Source organism: Malania oleifera, chromosome 13 (genome assembly GCF_029873635.1).
Source record: "Malania oleifera isolate guangnan ecotype guangnan chromosome 13, ASM2987363v1, whole genome shotgun sequence".
Classification (NCBI taxonomy): Eukaryota; Viridiplantae; Streptophyta; class Magnoliopsida; order Santalales; family Ximeniaceae; genus Malania; species Malania oleifera.
The window spans coordinates 32,118,402-32,137,964 of NC_080429.1; positions in this window are offsets into that span (position 1 = coordinate 32,118,402).

Here is a 19,563-nt window from a genome sequence, read left to right on the forward strand (position 1 = left end):
AGGTCTGTGTAGGTACCTAAAGTTCAACTATGGTCGTTTTGAGCATACCTACCTACCATGCATGATGCCAATTATTACAAGTCATACACGCACACAGTTCATAATAAATTATATCCAAGAATGAAGAAATAAACAAATTGAATAGAGAATACAACTCATAGATCTTCATTATTCGGCATGAACACCACACGCCAGCATGATATGTCTTTTAGTCCTAAAGCGCGCACAAGGTGAACCTGCATGCAATTCTTAGTACAACCATTAGTACCAAAAGTATTTGTCATAATCAAAACTGGGTGTGACAAATAAGGTCAACATGGTCTATTCGAGGAGTTATGAGGAGCACGAGATACATTTAAGGCAAGTTTTCTAGATACTTAGGGAGAAGAAGTTGTATGCCAAGTTCAGTAAATGCGACTTCTGACTCGAGAAAGTTGTGTTTTGGGACATATTATTTTAGGGGACGGAATTTTTGTGGATATTAGCAAGATTGAGGCAGTGGTGAATTGGGCTAGACCGAGGAACGTCCAGGAGAGTACCGCTCAAAGAAAATCTCCCTAAAGAGACTCCATGTCATCACTATAGGATCTGACCTCTACTCCTCTAGTACTCTCACTGACCTCCACCAGCGCTTTGCCTCTCCAGTCAATTTAAATGTGGCAAATAACACCCTTTACTCGTCTGTACATGAGAGGACTGCTAGAATGTCCTCTATGTCATGAACCTAGTTCTTTGCTACCAATGGATCCGCTCCTCCAACAAAAGATGGGGGTTGTATACGCGTGAATTTCTTGATCGTGAAACTCCGCTCCCCCGAGCTCCTGGCCATCTCAGCCATCACCTGCTGAGTGACGCTACACAATACCGCGTCAGGGTCTGCACCACCCATACTAGAAGGTCTTGCTCCATCACCTCCCGCATTCGTGTTACTGTTCCCCAGATCCATCCTACAAAGGAAACAGCTAATCTCAGCATACAATCACTATCACACAACCCATACACTACAATAACTCATAAATTATTCCTCTATCCACATCCTAAATCCCCATTCAAGATTCAGTCCTACTTCTCAGAAATAAGACCTAGCGATAGTATCCACAATTTTCTTGAAATCGTCACCCTAGGAAAAACACAGAAACAATCTCAAAACTCTTGTCTCTAGGCCGTAAGATAGAATCCTAAATTCTAACCTCATCATCTAACAATCATTAACTCACATTTCAATCTTCCCATCTCCTATTTCTCTAAAAATCTACTCCTATACTCTAGTATTGTATTCCTCTATCTACTAAAGTCTACATAATCTAGAAACCTAGGCTCTGATATCAAACTGTGACGCCCCAATTTTCGTATAATTTTTTTTCTCAATAATAAATAAATAATTACACATCATTCATAACATTCACAAATCGGCCACGTCAACAATCCTACTATCATTCGTACGAACCAACCCGCATTGGGTACCAGGTAAAAAATTATTTTATTATACAACCTAATAGCGGAAGACAATATATACATATCAATCTTTATACAATACCCAAAGTATCAATATACACATATACACAATACTATCTCATACCCAAAAACAATAAAACCCTAGTCCAAACTCACCATGTATATCAAGGATCCAGCTCCCTACTATCACGGAGCTCTATCACCTGGTCTATCCTTGTTCCCTAAAAAATTTAGATAATTTGGGAGAGATACATCTCAGTAAGAAGGAATAAATTATTTACATTGTGTGATCATATGAGTTCAATTATAATACACTTTACTTTTCAAATTATCATTTCATCTGAGAAAATACACTGATATACACATTCTCATAATCATATAGATATATAACACAAGCTTTTATAAGCTTTAAAATCAGTTCTAAAGTTCAATAATTTCCAACACATATTTACCGCGAAGTTCCTGAGAATAGGGAAGATTACCCGCCCATACAGGTAGCTTCCCTCTGCCCTAACACGTTATGCAACCACGTATGACAACATTTGATACCTATCAGGGCACTTACCTTACTCAGCAAGCCCTCAGGCGGAGAGTTTCACTTCGCCTCAAATATGTATATTATCAACTCACACGGTTCCATTTCTCAATTTTATCATTCTTTATTTCTCAATTTCAATTCTTTCCTTCATTTCTCATTTTAGCCAATTTTATCATTCTTTCACTTTCCATTTTCATTTTACTTTCCGGCATATGAGTATCCTTGGTATCAAATATCAACATCGCATCTATAACTCATGGCCACCCTGAGGATCTTTCTATCCACACCATGCTTCCCCCTATGGTCAAGGTTGTGTGGCTCGACCCGATTAGATCAAATATCATATCACATATCGCGACTGTAGTACTTCTGGCCGGCCTATAACCTTGATCCAGACTCAGGGGGCCCAACAACCCTACAAAATGGCACAGTCGACTGTCACGCCACATGCTCCAAGAGTCCGTGTGGTTGCACTAACACCACTAGCAACGGTACCGTGCTTAATAAATAACCATCCAACTAGGTTTACCACCACATACCCACAATCATTATGCGGTATTGGCATTTTATCATTCATATTTCACGTATTTCCACATTTCTCATTTTCATATATTCACATTTCAATATCAGTATTCTCAACACATTTCATCATTTAAATGATATTTTCTCAGTTCATAATTCATCTCATCTCATACTATCATATACATATCTTATTTCACAATTACTTAATATTTCTCAAAACACATTTCCATATTTCTCCTTTCTTCATTTTCTCAGAGAATACATTTCTTGCACATTTCGCTTTCATCACTTTCCACATTTTAATTCTCATATTAAAACACATTTCAGTATCACATATTTCACAGGGTAAATCATCTAACTTAGTTTAAACATTTCTCAAAATAAATCATATGCCACACAAATTTCATCTGATATTTATATCATAATAAATTTAAGGTAAAATAACATACGCCATTTTCACATATTTCTCAACTCATAATTTTCATAAAAAATACTGTTATAATTTATTCCCCTTACATGGCTTACTAAGAACCTCGCTAGCATCCCAAATCCTATGCCCTTGACGCCCGAAATTCAACTCTTGCAATTTACATTTTCCCCAGATTAATTAATCTATTTCTCCAAAATAATACTCATCTAGCCTTCCCTAGGCTCCATATACCTCAAATTAATATTTAAACTATTATTTAACACCCCACTTAATTTTCTGAATTTTGCCTGTAGGTCCCAAAATTACACCCGCGGCGCTCACCGAGGCCCTGAATTTCAGAAATCCTACTTCATCCCTAGATGCTCAATATTTTAGCATTTTTAAATTAATTTTAATTAATTTAAAATAAACCCCTTAATAACCCTCGTACCCCAAATTTGGGGTTTTGGCCCAACACCCCCACAAGAATTTCGTCCTGCTAAACTTGTAGAGAATCATCCTTAGATTTTCGTGGTAGTGTCTATTCGTTAATTGGGCTTATAATTTGAAATAAATTAAAGAAAAGGGAGAAATTGGCTTACCCCAAGGAATACGCCTACGCCGCTCCCACCATCGATCCGCGCCGGTAGAAATGACGGCAACAAAGAATGGAGTCCAACGATATCTTCGGATTTTCGATTGAACGAAAATTTGTCACGAAGTCGTGGAGAGAGGGAGAGAGATTGAGAGGGGAGAGAGAGAGAGAGAGAGAGAGAGAGAGAGAGAGAGAGAGAGAGTTCCTACACGCAGGAAAATAGAAGAAAAGAAGAAGAAGAAGAAGAAGAAGAAGAAGAAGGAGGAGGAGGAGGAGGAAAGAAATAAATGAAACATCCTGAAGCTTCTCAACTTCAGGATGGTTAATAATAATAATAATATATTTAATTAATAATAATATATTTTATTAATAAAATAAAAATAAATTTTAATTACTTTTTTTTTCTTTTTTTTAAAATTTGATTAATTAATTAATTAATTAATTTTTTTGGAATCACTCTGCTAATATTCTATAACCCTTTTTGGGGTTATTACATATTTTCTTTGACCACAAGAGTTTAAAGTACTTTTTTCACTAAAAAAAAAATTGAATATGAGACAGAGAAGGTGGTTGAGTTAATTAAGAATTTTGATTGTACTATCAGTTACCACTCAGGGAAAGCAAATGTGGTAGCTGATGCACTAAGTAGGAAATCTGGGGAATCAGCGTTGGCGGCTTTGGAGATCCAGCATCCAATCATGTTGGATCTAGAGAGACTCGACATTGAATTGATTGAGAGTAATCCTTCAGTATGTATCACCAGCCTAGTGGTACAACCTACTCTGCAGGAAAGAATTAAAACTGCTCAAAAGGAAGATCTAGAATTAGAAGAGGTGATGGATAGAGTACAGATTGGTCAGGGAGAGGAATTTTGCATTTTAGATGACAGAGCTTTACGGTTCCGCTCCAAATTGTGTGTTCCTACTGATGTTGACATCAGGTTGACTATTTTGGAGGAGACTCACAGATCCCTGTATATAGTTCATCTTAGCAGTACGAAAATGTATAGGGATTTATGAGAGTTTTACTAGTAGAGTGATATAAAGAAGGAAATTGCTGAGTATGTAGCCCAGTGTTTGACGTGTTAGCACGTAAAAGTTGAGCACTAGAGCCAGTGAGTCAATTGCAGCTGCTATTTATCCTATAGTGGAAGTGGGATCATATTTCCATGGATTTTGTCTTAGGGCTGCCGTCGACATCGCATGGCCAAAATACGATTTGGGTGATAGTAGACCGGTTGACTAAGACCGCCCATTTCCTCCCTATCAAGATCAGTTACTCCCTCAGCCGTTTGGCAGAGATTTACGTCCAGGAGATAGTTCGTTCTCACGGAATGCCTGTGCCATAGTGTCAGATCGAGACCTGCGTTTCACGTCACAATTCTGGAGAAGTTTGTAGGAAGCTTTACGGTCTCAGCTATCATTTAGCACGGAATTCCATCCTCAGTCAGATGGTAAACTGAAAGGACGATACAGATACTAGAAGATATTCTCTGAGTGTGCGTATTAGATTTTAGGGGTAGTTGGACTTAGTTCATGCCGCTGGTAGAGTTCACATATAATAATAGTTATCAGGCCAGCATTGACATGACACCATTTGAGGCTTTGTATGGTAGGAGATGTTGATCTTCTTTGTATTGGGATGAGATAGGTAAGCGGAGAATTGTGGGATCAGAGCTTGTGCAACAGGCGTACGATAAGGTTCAACTCATCAAAGATAGAATTAGTGCAGCCCAGAGCCGACAAAAGAGTTATGCCGATAATCGCTGCAGGAAATTAGAATTTGATATTGGGGATCATGTATTTCTGAAGATAGCTCTGTTAAAAGGAGTTATGACGTTTGGAAGGAAGGGTAAGCTTAGCCCTAGGTTTATAGGTCCATTGGAGATTTTAGAGAAAGTGGGACCATTTGCCTACATGTTAGCTTTACCACCTGCGTTATCTAGGATGCACGACGTAATCCATGTTTTTATGTTGAGGAAATACATCCCAAACCCTTCTCACATTATTAGTTTTAGTGAATTAGAGTTCAGTGATTCACTAGTCTATGAGGAGGTACCAGTGTAGATTCTGAATAGAAGAGAACATGAACTACATAGTAAGAAGATTCCTCTGGTAAAGGTTCTATGGAGGAATCATGCAGTAGAAGAGGCTTCTTGGGAGCTTGAGGAACAGATCAGATAGAAGTACCAGCAATTATTCCAAAAAGTTCAGAAATAATTAGGAAATGTAAGTAAATATGTAATATTTCTTTTGCAGGTACATGTAATACTTTAGTTAGAAAATAATATTTTCGTTTTGGGGGAATTTTCTTTTGTATATGTAATCTCCCAGGAATCAAAATGTAACCACAGTAATCCTCCACCATAAGTGAGGGTAAGTAATAAAATAAGTAAACCATTTTTCCTTTAAGGGATGATGAGTTGTATGAATAGTAAATTTCAAGGACGAAATTTTATAAAGATGGGAGAATGTAATGACCCGAAGAATAATGGTATTTAAGTAATAAGAGAAAGGAAAATGGAAATAGAACAAAACGTTGTATTATGTGCTCGTTGACGAAGGTGTGTTTCATCAACGAGAGGATACTGAGAGGATATTTGGGCCTCTGAATTTCGTCAACGAAGGGGAGAATTCATCGATGAATTTCCTCTTAACCTCGTCGACGAGGTGATGTGGCTCATCAACGAAGCCCCTTGTATAAATAGCCTAAAACTCGGATTTAAATGTAGAAAAATTAGAAAATCACTCCCTCCCTCTCTCTCTCTCTCTCTCTCTCTCTCTCTCTCTCTCTCTCTCTCTCTCTCTCTCTCTCCCTACGATTTTTCTCTCCTCTCTCTTCGATTTCAGCTCCATCATTCGTCGGATCGACAATCTGAGGCCACCACGATGCTCCTAAGGAAGTTCTCTCCAAATCTACCGGAGCGGATCGTTGGTGGGAGTGAGTTTGGAATTCATCCCTGATTCAAGGTAAGGCAAAATATTCAAATTTTGGTTTTCCCGTGGTTTTAAGAAAGGTTATTCACGGAGAAATACTGAAGTTAGTTCTGTGAGTTGTTGGTTTCAGGGTGTTGCTCGGGGAATCTTGTGGGTGCAGCACGAGTAGATTTTTAGGGGGTTTATTTTCAGTATTAGGTAAGGGAATAAATGAAAGCAGTTATTTTCTATACAAATTATTATTATTTATCAGCAAATTAATTTTCAGGAAAGCATGTATTATATTTGTATATTATGGAAAAAATGCATATTTGGGAAAATACTACTATTACGTTGAAATGTATATATAATAGTATGAAATGTCAGAAACTATGATTTTAGAATATAATGTACGATTTTATACAGTAATGTGTGGCATGAATATTATTTTATATAGGAAGTATTATGATATAACAATTTTACGAATGAAGTATATTTTTAGAAATTATGCAATAATGCAGTACATTATGGTCTTTGAAATATATGATAAATGAATTATTTATTTAGAACGATGTTTATGAAATGTTCGGCGCAAGGCCGTGATTGATAGCCGGTGCAAGGCCATGTATGATATATGATTTCGACGTAGGTTCGTATGTATGATTTTGGCGCAAGGCCACATATATGAAAGTAAATGGCGCAAGGTCGTATGTTTTATGTTATTACAGAACATGCTATCAATCTATTTACGTTAAACTGTATATTATCATGTATTATGTATTATCAGAACCCGGATGATAGTTCAGTTCAGTTACAGGAGCATGGTACTGTTGTTATACAGATCAGATATCTATGTTTAGACTTGTTCTAACCACCCTACAAGGAGGTGGGAGATGGATAGTCGATATGGCTTTCAGTGTAGAGTTGTAGACATTCACCTGACGGTTCAGAACAGGGTGTGGTGGGCCTATCGTACTTACAAATATTTTTGACTCGGCAGTGGTCGGCCAGACATTGTCGGGTCCCACCTTTGGGCTGCACAACCCGTCATTGGGGGTAATACATGACATCAGCTAGCTATACATCCTAAGTAAATTTCAGTATTATAGTTATATCAGATATTTCATGATCAGTATGAATTATTAGAAACTATGAAAGTATACAATTATTCAGTATGTTATAATGAATGTTTTTCAGCTTATGAAATGTATTGTATATGTATTATATCACGAAATATTCACGTTGCCACACAGCTCTATTTAGTTTATTTTCCCATACTGAGAAGTTTCTCACCCCCGAACATTAAATGATTTTCAAGAAACCTAGAAAGACCAATAGAGTGTGACCATCGTTGAGTCGGTTGCACTACCCTGCTGGGAGGGTAGGTTTGGACTAGGATCAGGGGATTTTGCTGTGAGGTCCTAGGGATGTTTTTGTATTTTTATGAGATTGTATATAAACAAAATATTTTGTGATATACTTGACTCTGGTATTATGTATTGCTGCTGCCTAGGTTTCGCTGTGTATGACAGGTGTCCTCGATTCGGGTTGACTATTTTATTTATTTTGCTTTTCTTATATGAAAATATAAGTATGTCGTTACAACATCGATGCTGTTTGTTAAGAAGAAGGACGAATCGATGAGGATGTGTATGGACTACAGGGAGATCAACAAAGTGATAGTTAAGAATAAGTATCCTCTTCCCTGTATTGACGATTTGTTCGACCAGCTCCAGGGAATATAGGTATACTCTAAGATTGATCTCAGGTGAGGGTATCACCAAGTAAAAATTAAGGCAGAGGATGTTCCAAAGATAGCATTTCGAATGAGGTATGGACACTATGAGTTCTTAGTTATGCCGTTCGGACTGACAAATGCTCTTGTTGTGTTTATGGATCTAATGAATAAGGTGTTTCATGAGTACCTGGACAGTTTGTGGTGGTTTACATTGATGATATTCTAATTTATTCGAAGAGTATAGAGGAGCAAAAAAATCATTTGAGGCTAGTGCTATAGTTGCTAAGGGAAAAGAAGTTTTACGCTAAATTCAAGAAATGTGAATTTTGGTTGGAGAAAGTTGCATTTCTTGGACATGTAATATTCGAGGGTGGTTTTTTAGTGGACCCTAGCAAGATAGAGGCGGTGGTTGATTAGGTGAGACCGAGAAATGTTCAGGATGTTAGAAGTTTCTTAGGCTTGGCAGGATACTACTGGCGGTTTGTGGAGGGTTTTTCTAAATTATCAGGTCCTCTGACACGATTAAAGAGAAAAAATGTAAAGTTTAAGTGGAATGACAACTACGAGTAGATCTTCCAGGAATTGAAGTAGTGACTCGTCACCGCACCAGTTTTGACCATCCCATCAGGAGATGGCGATTTTATGATCTACAGTGACGCGTCTCTGCGAGGACTTGGGTGTGTATTGATGTAGCAAGGAAACGTTGTGGCATTCACTTCTCGGCAACTTAAAGAATACAAAGAACTACCCTACACATGATTTGGAACTGGCTAGAGTAGTGTATGCATTGAAAATTTGGAGGCATTATCTGTAGGAGGGAAAATATCCACCTATCATAAAAGTTTGAAATATTTCTTCACACAGAAAGAGTTGAATATGAGGCATAGGAGGCTGGAAATGGTTAAATATTATGATTGTACCATTAGTTACCACCCAGGGAAAGCAAACGTGGTAGCTGATGCCTTGAGTCAAAAGTCAGGAAATGCCTCAGTATCAACAGTAGTGGCTCAACATCGGATCAGAATGGATTTAGAAAGACTTAGGGTGGATTTGGTATAAGGAAATCACCAGGCATTCATCGCCAATCTGGTACTCAGCCTACCTTACTAGACAGGATTAAGATTGCACAGATGCAAGATGCAGAATTAGCAAAGATTAGGGATAAAGTGCAGTGTGAATAAGGAATAGATTTTAATATCTCAGATAATGGAGCTTTGAGATTTCATACCATATTATGTGTACTTGATGACATAGAAATTAAAAATAATATATTGGAGGAGGCGCATTGTTCCTTTTACAAAGTGCACCTAGGAAGCACTAAGATGTATAGGGATCTGAAAAAATATTTTAAGTGGGGCAATATGAAAAGAGAGATAGCTCGATATGTAGAGCAATGCTTGCAATCACTCCACATTCTTGAGTGGAAATGGGAGCATATTTCTATGGACTTCGTCATCAGGTTACCGTCTGCACTTCATGGACAAGACACTATCTGGGTAGTCATTGATCAATTAACAAAGACTGCCCATTTCTTTCCATCAGAGTTAACTATTCCATGAGTATGTTAGTGAAGCTATATATACAGGAGATAGTTAGACTTCATGGAGTACCAGTGCCCATCATTTTTTACCAAGACCCACGGTTCACATCTCAATTCTGGAGGACTCTAGAGGGAGCTTTAGGTTCTCGTTTGACATTTTGTATGACATTTCATCCTCAGACTGATGGACAGATAGAGAAGACCATACAAATACTAGAGGATATGATCTAGGCCTATGTGTTGGACTTTGGAGGTAGTTGGATCCAATATATGCCACTAGTTTAGTTTGCTTATAATAACAATCACCAGGCTAGTATCGCGATGGCATTATATGAGGCGTTGCATGGTCGGAGGTGCCAATCTCCATTATATTGGAATGAAATTGGAGAAAGATGGATTTTGGGGCTAGAGATAGTATAACAAACTTCTACGAAAATGAAATTTATCCAGGAAAGAATTAAAATAGCTCAGAGCAAACAAAAGAGCTATGTAGATACTCATCAGAGGAAACTGGAGTTTGGCACAGGGGATCGCGTGTTTTTAAAAGTTGCACTAATGAAAGAAGTGATGAGATTTGGTAAGAAGGGTAAGATAAGCTTTAGGTATATTGGGTCATTTGAGGTATTAGAAAAAATTGGTCTAGTTGCCTACATGTTAGCATTTGCCCTAGCATTGTTCAGAATCCACAACGTATTTCATGTATCTATGTTGAAGAAATACGTCCCAGATTCATCATATATAACTAGTTGTGAGGCACTAGAGCTCTAAGATACTCTATCATATGATCAAGTTCCTGTACAGATCTTATACCAAAAATAACAAGAATTGCGTACTAAGAAAATCCCATTTGTTAAGGTACTCTAGCGTAATCACGCAGTTGAGGAAGCATCATGAGAATTAGAATAGGAGATGCGCCAGAGGTACCCACAACTATTTAGCGAGTTCCGACACTAGATGGTTCAATATAATAGTTCAAGTCAGTGTAATAGTTCGAATAAAGATGATAGTTCAAGTAAGTGCAAGTTCTTTAGTTCAGTATGATAGTTTAGATAAATATGTAATTAAAATTGTTGGTTGTGGCTTAGTTGTCTTTAAATTGTTAAAGTGGTTTTAGGAGAGTTTTCTTTGTTTAGTTGTAATCTGCCAAAATCTGTATATATAACCACGATATTCCTCCGCGACAAGTGATGGTTATTAATAAATTTGGGATGTGGCCGCTATGTGGGTGGCCGCCGACTCTTCCTAGAGTCAGATAAATGTTTCATTGATTCCCAAAGGAGATTGTGATAAGAGTAGGTTAGCAAATTTTAAGGACGAAATTTTTATAAGGTGAGGAGAATGTAATGACCTCAAAAATAATTATACAAGATTAGTGAAATAATCCTTTAAAAAAGTTATTATTATTATATTAAATTAATTAATTAAACAAATAAAATGAATAGTATTAAAAAAAAATTGAATTGAATATTTATATATATACACACACTAAAGCATTAGGGATGCTTCTTTAGTAAGCATTTAAAACAAATTGGAATTTCACATTTAGGAGCCCCCAACCCGTGAGCACATTCTCTCTCTCTCTCTCTTCAATTTCTTCCCAATCTTTAGTCGAATCGACGATCAGACACCACGACGATGTCCTGGTTTCGATCCTTAGCAAGTTAATCAGAGTGAATTAAGTTTGGGCTTCCTACGCACTACTCCAAGGTTAGGGTAAGGATAATGAAATTATATCAATTAATTATTTTTAAAGTTTAATCAGTTATTGGGAGTGTATAGGCGTAGGAAATGTGAATATGGTTATTGTTATGGGGTCGAGCTGATTAAACTAGGGTTTATGAATACAAGGTTTTGTGCGAACGCCGCAAGCACTGTTATAAGATCCCTGCAAGCATTTCTCTAGGAAACAGGTAAGTGGATAGATTATGTCAGGAAATTTTTAAAAAATTACCGATTAAAAAGAAGTATTTGATTACAGAAATTACGTATATGAAATTCTAGATATTCTGGCATATGGGATTGATATTTATGAATTAATGTCTAATTTTGGGAAATCAGATGTTTTAATCGAGTAAGCCCTAGAGGTTGATTAAATATTATTTTTCAGCAAAATATGTTTTTCCTAGATAGTTGGTATGTTATAGAATAACATTCAAATTGTGTGGCATGAGTATGAATATTTTTACAATATATATCAGCAAGTCAAATTATTTTATGATCATATAGAAAGTGCAGTTGATAATGATTTTTTTTTTTTAAAGTTTAAAACATTACAGAAATTATAACATTGTACATTACATTATGATAATTTAGATATATAGTGTCGTGACAATATAGCCGGCCTAGATGTCGTGATAATATAGCCAGCCCAATGCTGTGACAATATAGTCGGCCCAGCTGCAGTGAACAATATTAATACGACAGTTTATTTAGAAATCATGATAAGAAAGATTTTATATAGAAATATGCAAATGATAGATTTTAGGAGGAAAAGTTTATGTTATAGTTATACTATATGAAGTGTACTATATGATAGCAAAACCATGATGAATCATTCAGATACAAAGCACGATACTGTTGCTATAATGAATAGACATCCAGTGCAGCCACACTATTATATATGGTGTAAGTGGATGGATTCTAATTAGCCATAGAAGAGTAGAGTTACCCCCTAGAGTCTGAACCATTGAGCATACAATTACAGTTACAGTTACAGTTACAACTATAGATACAGACATAGTTTGACTTAGCCTGGTAGGCTAGCCAAAATTAAGTCCAACCTTCGGGCCGCACAACCTAAATCATACGAGGTTAATTCATGACTTAACCTTCCATCCAGGGGAAAACTTTCAGTATTATATAGATATACTAGATGAATTGCATGTATATAGAAAGTTATTATGATACAGTATGCTTATGTTGAAAAATGTGATTTTACCTGATTTATAACAGTATGAGTACAGATTTACTTGATTTATCAGCTACATTTATTTAGGTACAAATGACTATATATAGTATATGTTTATAGCACACTAGAACTCATGATGCCGCACACTGATAATAATCTATTTCATCTTGCTGAGAGGTATGTTATCCCAATATTCAAACATTTCAGGAAATCAAGACGGACGAGCAGAGCAAGCTCCAAGGTAGAGGGGATCTTAGTACCCTAGTATTCAGGGTAAGTTTTTTAGAGTTGGGGATATGTTTTGTATAATCCCTAGAGTATTTTATGGATTCTTGGGGATGTATATGTATACGTATATAGGTTATAGCACTCTGGTATTGTAGTGATAGTATGTACTTATGGATAGGTATATCCCCGGTACCCCATCCTAGTTCCGGGTTAATTATGTGGATATTATTATCGGTATCAAAGCTTTATATGATAATGAAAAAAAAATATAATATAAATTTTGGATCCTGACAGGGGAGGCCAAGCGTTGGTGGAGATCAGTAAAGCTACTCGAAGAGTAGAGGCCAGGACCCACAACTTTGACTTGGAACCATTTCAAGGATATCTTCTTTGAATGTTATTTCCCTATTTCCACTAGAGGTGCCAAGGCAAAGAAATTTACAAACTTAAATCAGTGGAACTTGACCGTGCAGCAGTATGTAGCCAAGTTTATTAAGCTATATGGATTTACCCCAGATATGGTTTCAGATGAATCTAAGAAGGCACAGAGATTTGAAAAAAGGTTGAATTCAATGATCTATGAGTAGGTGGTGGCATTTCAAGTTCAGAATTTCTCGGAGTTGGTCGATAAGGAACTGGTAGCGAAGACAGGCCTACACAAAAGTACAGGGGTGCAGAATCAGAGGAAGAGGCCCATACCTCTTAGTTTTCAAGCTAGTACAAGTCAGGGCTCATGGAGGAGGAATAGTAATAGTGAAGGCCAGAGGCAAGGAATGGAGAGTCGAGTGTATAAGGGTAATCAACCATACCCTACTTTTCCTAAATGTAACAATAGGCATGAGGGGGAATATTGAGTTGGAACTAATACCTATTATTGGTGCGGTAGGCCGGACCACTTTGCACGAGAATGTCATGGGCCATGGAACAATGCACTTGCTCCTAATCATTACTGAAGAAAAAACCAGACACCACAAGGCAACTATTAGAGGAACACCGCCTAGGCGCGAGTTTACTTTCTTACTTTGGGAGATTTAGAGAATGCTAGGGATGTAGTTATAGGTAATATCTTTATGTTTTCATATAAAGATGTTGTATTACTTGATTCAGGAGTGACACATTCATTCATATCTCTAGAATATATACAAATGTGTGGGGTGGGAACTCAGTTATTAGATGTAGACTTATGTGTGGTCACACCAACGCAAACCGTAGTGATATGTAGAAAAGTGCTTAGAGATTATCCAATGGGTATTTAGGGAAGAATGCTACCTGTTAATCTAGTGGTGTTTGACCTATATGGACTTGATGTGATTATGGGAATGGACTGACTAGCCTCCAGTTATGCGAGCATAGATTGTCATGAGAAAAAAGTAGTGTTCAGATCCTTGGGGAGCACGAGTACAAATTTTTAATGGTCACTTCAATTGTTTATTTATGGTGATTTCATTGTGGTCAAATCTTCGGGATTTTAGAATACTATTACTTAGGAAGCAAGATTTTAGATTGTTAAGGGAAGCTATATTTTTGTTTAATTAGGTTTCTTAAATTAGTTTACTCATCTTTCAAGCATAAGTTTATGAAGGTCCACATACATTAGCTTTAATGGATTGTAACTAAGAATTAAGTGGTTGGATGTTGGCCTTGTATCATTGTATGAAGGAATGTTGCCTTGCCTTATTGTCATATTTTCATACCCGGGACTTCAAAAAACTTTAATGAGGTGATGTAGTATAACGAAAGCTCAAGATACTTTAATCTTGTAGTTGAACTTGAAGTCGATGATGAGTTCCTGGCTAAAAGTCATTTTGCAGATAAACCAAATGTATTGGGAAAGTGTTTGACAACTCTTGCTTAAACTTTGGGGGGTCACTTGATTTGGGATTGGCCTATTGTACAAGGCTTCCACTCATAACAAGACCCAAAACATATTGTCAGGCCTTCGTTGTTGACCTTGTAATTCAACCAACCTTGCTGGAAAGGATTAAGGTCGTACATATGAAAGACATAGAGTTGGTGAAGATTATGGGTAAAGTACAAAGTGGACTGAGGATCGACTTTAACATCTCTGATGATGGGGTGTTGAGGTTTCACACTAGGCTATGTGTACCAAATGACGCAGAGATTAAACGAAGAATTCTAGATAAGGCTCATCGCTCTCTTTATATAATGCATCTAGAGAGCACCAAGATGTATCATGATTTATGAGAATCTTTCTAATGGAATGACAAGAAAAGAGAGAAGTTTCCCGATTCAAGGAGCAGTGCCTTACAGGTTAGTAAGTGAAGGCTAAGCATTAGAGACCAGCAGGGCCATTGTAACCACTTTACATTCCTGAGTGGAAGTGGGAGCATATTTTCATGGATTTTGTCACAAGGTTGCCACCAGCACTGTATGGGCAAAACACTATTTGAGTAGCAGTAGTAGACCATCTGAAAACTACTCCACGAATAGGCTAACAGAGTTGTATTGTAGTGATCCTAAAATAAATTTAAAAAATTAATTAATTAATTAAATATTATTAAATTGAATTAATTAAATTAAGTTATATGATGGTTAAATATATATGCCTAAATGTATAAGGATCAAAGTATATGTGTGTGTGTATATATATATATACTATTAGTTTAATATAATAAAGTAATGATTATATAAATATATATAGAAGCTTAACTTGTAAGCTTCTATAGGATTGAAATTGGAAAAAAAAAAAATTTATGAAGAGCTTTTGCGCTCTCTTTTAGCTTCGTATGTCTCTCTCCTCACCTCCACTCTCTCTCTCTCTCCTCATTTTATTAGCAAATTCTCGGCCGATTAGAAAACGAAAAATACCGCTGGATTCCATTCTCTGCCATCATCAATCTAACCAAAGTGAATTTTCGTAGGAGCATTGTAAGCACTACTCCTAGGGTAAGGTAAACCCACTCTCTCTTTTTAATTTCTCCCCAATCTTTAGTTAAATCGACAATCAGCCACCACCACGGGGTCCTAGTCTCGACCATCGCCATTTTAATCGAAATGGATTTTCAATTTGGGTTTTCTAGGAACCACTCCAAAGCTAGGGTAAGGTTATGGGAATTAAGAAAATTTGTAGTTTTTGGGAATTTAATTATTTATTTGAAGTTTATGAGTTTAGGAAATGTGGAAAAAAATGATATTTTATTTGGGGTGGTATTGATAAACTAGGGTTCATGAATTCATGGTTTGAGTAAGCGTCACAGGTATAATTTCGGGATCTTTGCAAGCATAGTTCAGGAAACCAGGTAAGGGGAATAGATTAGACCAATAATTTTGTAACTCAACCGGTTAAAATGAAATTATATGTGTGTGTGTATATATATACACACACATGTAATTTCATTTTAACATATATATGATTATCATGTGGGTTTTGAAAAGCCAACCGTTTGAACTGTGATTTTAAGCCAAGGGCTGTGTTATTAGTTATTATTTGCAAAAATGGAATGATTATAGTAATTAATTTTCTGGATAAATTGTTGAGATAATTTAACGTGTATTTTCAATAAAATAGATGATGAACATGGATTGTGTAATGCTTTTGACCTACCACGTGGGCCGCGGAGTGTTGTGAGACCAACACGTGTCTCTAATACCTTTCACGCAGCGGAAATAATTAAATAACCTCAAACAAATACCAAAGTTCTATATTTACAAATGCATATTGTTGAATCAGGTGTAATCCCAAGAGGGGGGGCGAATTGGGTATTTATTTACCAATAAAATCTTGTTACTCAATTTACTTAAGTGTAAGACTATCCAACCCATGCATGCAATATACACAATTTAAATGCAATGCTGAAAATAAATAGTAAAGGGAAGAGAGAAGACAAACACAGTTTTACGAGGTTCAATCAACTTGGCCTACGTCCTCGCCTTGAGCAACCATTCAAGGATTCACTAAATCCCTGCTCCTTAAATTGGGATGGAGCTTCCCTTACAATCCGCTCCTTACAAGAGGTACAACTCCCTCCTACTCTGCTACTTACAAGAGATATAGCTATCTTCTCACACACCGGTTCACACACCGAACCGTGTATACAATAAGATCAGAAAAATAACACTCAAAACAATGCTTCTAACAAAAGCTGGTGAGTACAATTCAAAATCCTAATACATTAACATATGATATAACTTGAAGCTCATGAATGTTCTAAAAACGATACAATCATTTTATGTATGATATGCTTCAACACACAACTCCCTATTTAACCAAAACTCCAAAGTAAAGATATATTTAAAATGTTTTGGAGTCAACTAGGGTTCTTGGTTCACTTTGCAAAAATGCACAAGTATGTTTGATGTGAACTAGTTAACAAAAACTTTGTCTTGAATACAAACTCATTCAAACTCACAAAGTTTTATTTCATGTATTCAATCACAACTGGGTATTTTGTTTTTCAGAAATTATCCCTTAATAGAATATATAGTTATAAGTGCCAAGAATATTTAATCAAGTGTTAATATAACTAAAATATAAATCCTTTAGAAAACACCCACTTGAATAAAAAAATCAATCAACCAAGTTAAATAAGTTTTCTCAAGTAATAATCTTTTTAAAACTCAATTTTTATACGAATATGCACACTCAAGATCAAAACTTTTCTAATGATAGTCAAGAGCACGTAATAAGATGAGATGAGATGTTCTTAAGAATAATAACTTGAAAGATCAAACCTCAATACTAGATTGAAATACATTTGAGTAAACAAGTTCCCTTTGAGAATCTGAGTTGATTTTCCCAAGCTTGAAGATTAGAGATTGAAGAGTAGGCAATTGTATAGCACTAGGAGCAGATTTTCAACGTTCTTTCAACAATGTGTATTCTTCTCTTTCTTGTGTGTCTAACATATGTTCTAGGGTCTAGATATTCAGAATATATAGTATATTACCCTTAGGATTGATCTCAGCCATTGGATCAATAAAATAGCTCAGAGTCCTTTTAATAAAAATATGATTTTTAGACTTTCTCGCGACTTCAGGCAACCGAAGAGGGGTTTAGGCTCCTGAAGTGGCAACTTCAGGCGCCTGAGGTTCCAGGGTCAGGCGACCGAAGTACCTCTGATAGGTTCTACTTTCCCATTTAATTCTTTAAGCTACCGAACTTAATCTTCAGGCAACCGAAGAAATTCTTCAGGCTACTGAGGTAAAGCTCAGGCTACCAAAGTCTATTTTTTTATTTCCTTTTTCTAATTTTAAAAAATTATTTGCTCTTTTTCTTGGGCCTTTTATAAAACATATTTTCCATGATTTCAAAAACATTTCTAAGTCCATGAAGGTTCCCTAATGATATACATGAAATGCATGAATCCCAAAATCCTTCTAAGTTACGATGAGCCTCAAATTAAATCATACGAAAATGTAAGTACATGAGTTCTAAATACCAATTCCCAAGATGATCTTGAAATTTTCGGCTTGCATCTTAATTCTTGGACTCTTTGAGTTCCATGGATCTTGCCAAATTTGTTAGCTTTACTTTGTGACTTCCATGACTCGTTATCTTTCCGTGCATGCTTAATATGATTCCTATTCACAAACTCAATGCATAGATCAAATACCAAGTGATTTTTCATTATCAAAACAGGATTGGACTCGTAGAGTCAACAATCTCCCCATTTTTTATGATGACAAATGCACGAGCAAAAATATATAATGGGTTATGCCTAACAAGGCTCCCCCTCAATTAATGCATCAAATATTCAATGAATGATAATATACTCATGTTCATACACAAAGTGTTTAGCACGAATCCAAATGAAATATGAAATATGCTCATGATGAATATGCTATGCTCATAATAAATATACTCATGATGTTTCAACCATGACATTAACAACGATTTCTCATTAACAACGATTTCTCCCACTTTGTATATCTCACCCTTTGCATAACTTCAATCACATTTTTTACTCCCAATTTTTCTTTGCTTCCGATTTGTGTGTGTTAATATTTTTGCTCCCGATTTTTCTCCCCCTTTTGACATCAACAAAAAGGTGTAAACGAATAAAGCATGAGTAGACGTACCCTTATGTTCTTCTACCCTTAGAAATCTTAAGGTTTTAAATGTGTCCAATTTTTGATTAATGCAATACGAAGTGATTATATCGGAAATGACATTGCTCCCCCTGAATTATATCATCTAACATGAATCTAAGCAACCTCTCTACTATGTATGAGATCTAATTCACGCCTAATTTAAATAAACCTATCCTCCGCAAGTGGTTTCATGAATATATCTGCCCATTGTTCATCTGTGCATACAAACTCTAGTGTTACATCCCCTTTTTGTACATGATCACGAAGAAAGTGATGTCGTATTTCTATATGCTTAGTTCGTGAATGTAATATGGGATTCTTTGAGATATTTATTGCACTCGTATTATCGGATCTTATAGGGATTGTTTCATAACTTAATCCAAAATCCTTCAGTTGTTGCTTCATGTAAAGCGTTTGAGCACAACAACTACCTACCACTATGTATTCAGCCTTAGTAGTGGAAAGAGCAATTGAATTTTGTTTCTTGGAAAACCAAAAGACCAAGGAGTGTCCTAAGAAATGACAAGTACCACTAGTGCTCTTCCTATCCACTTTGCTACCTGCAAAATCAGCATCTAAATAACTAATAATCTCAAAGGATGTGTATTTAGGATACCATAATCCAATGTCCGTAGTTCCTATCAAATATCTAAGTATCTGTTTA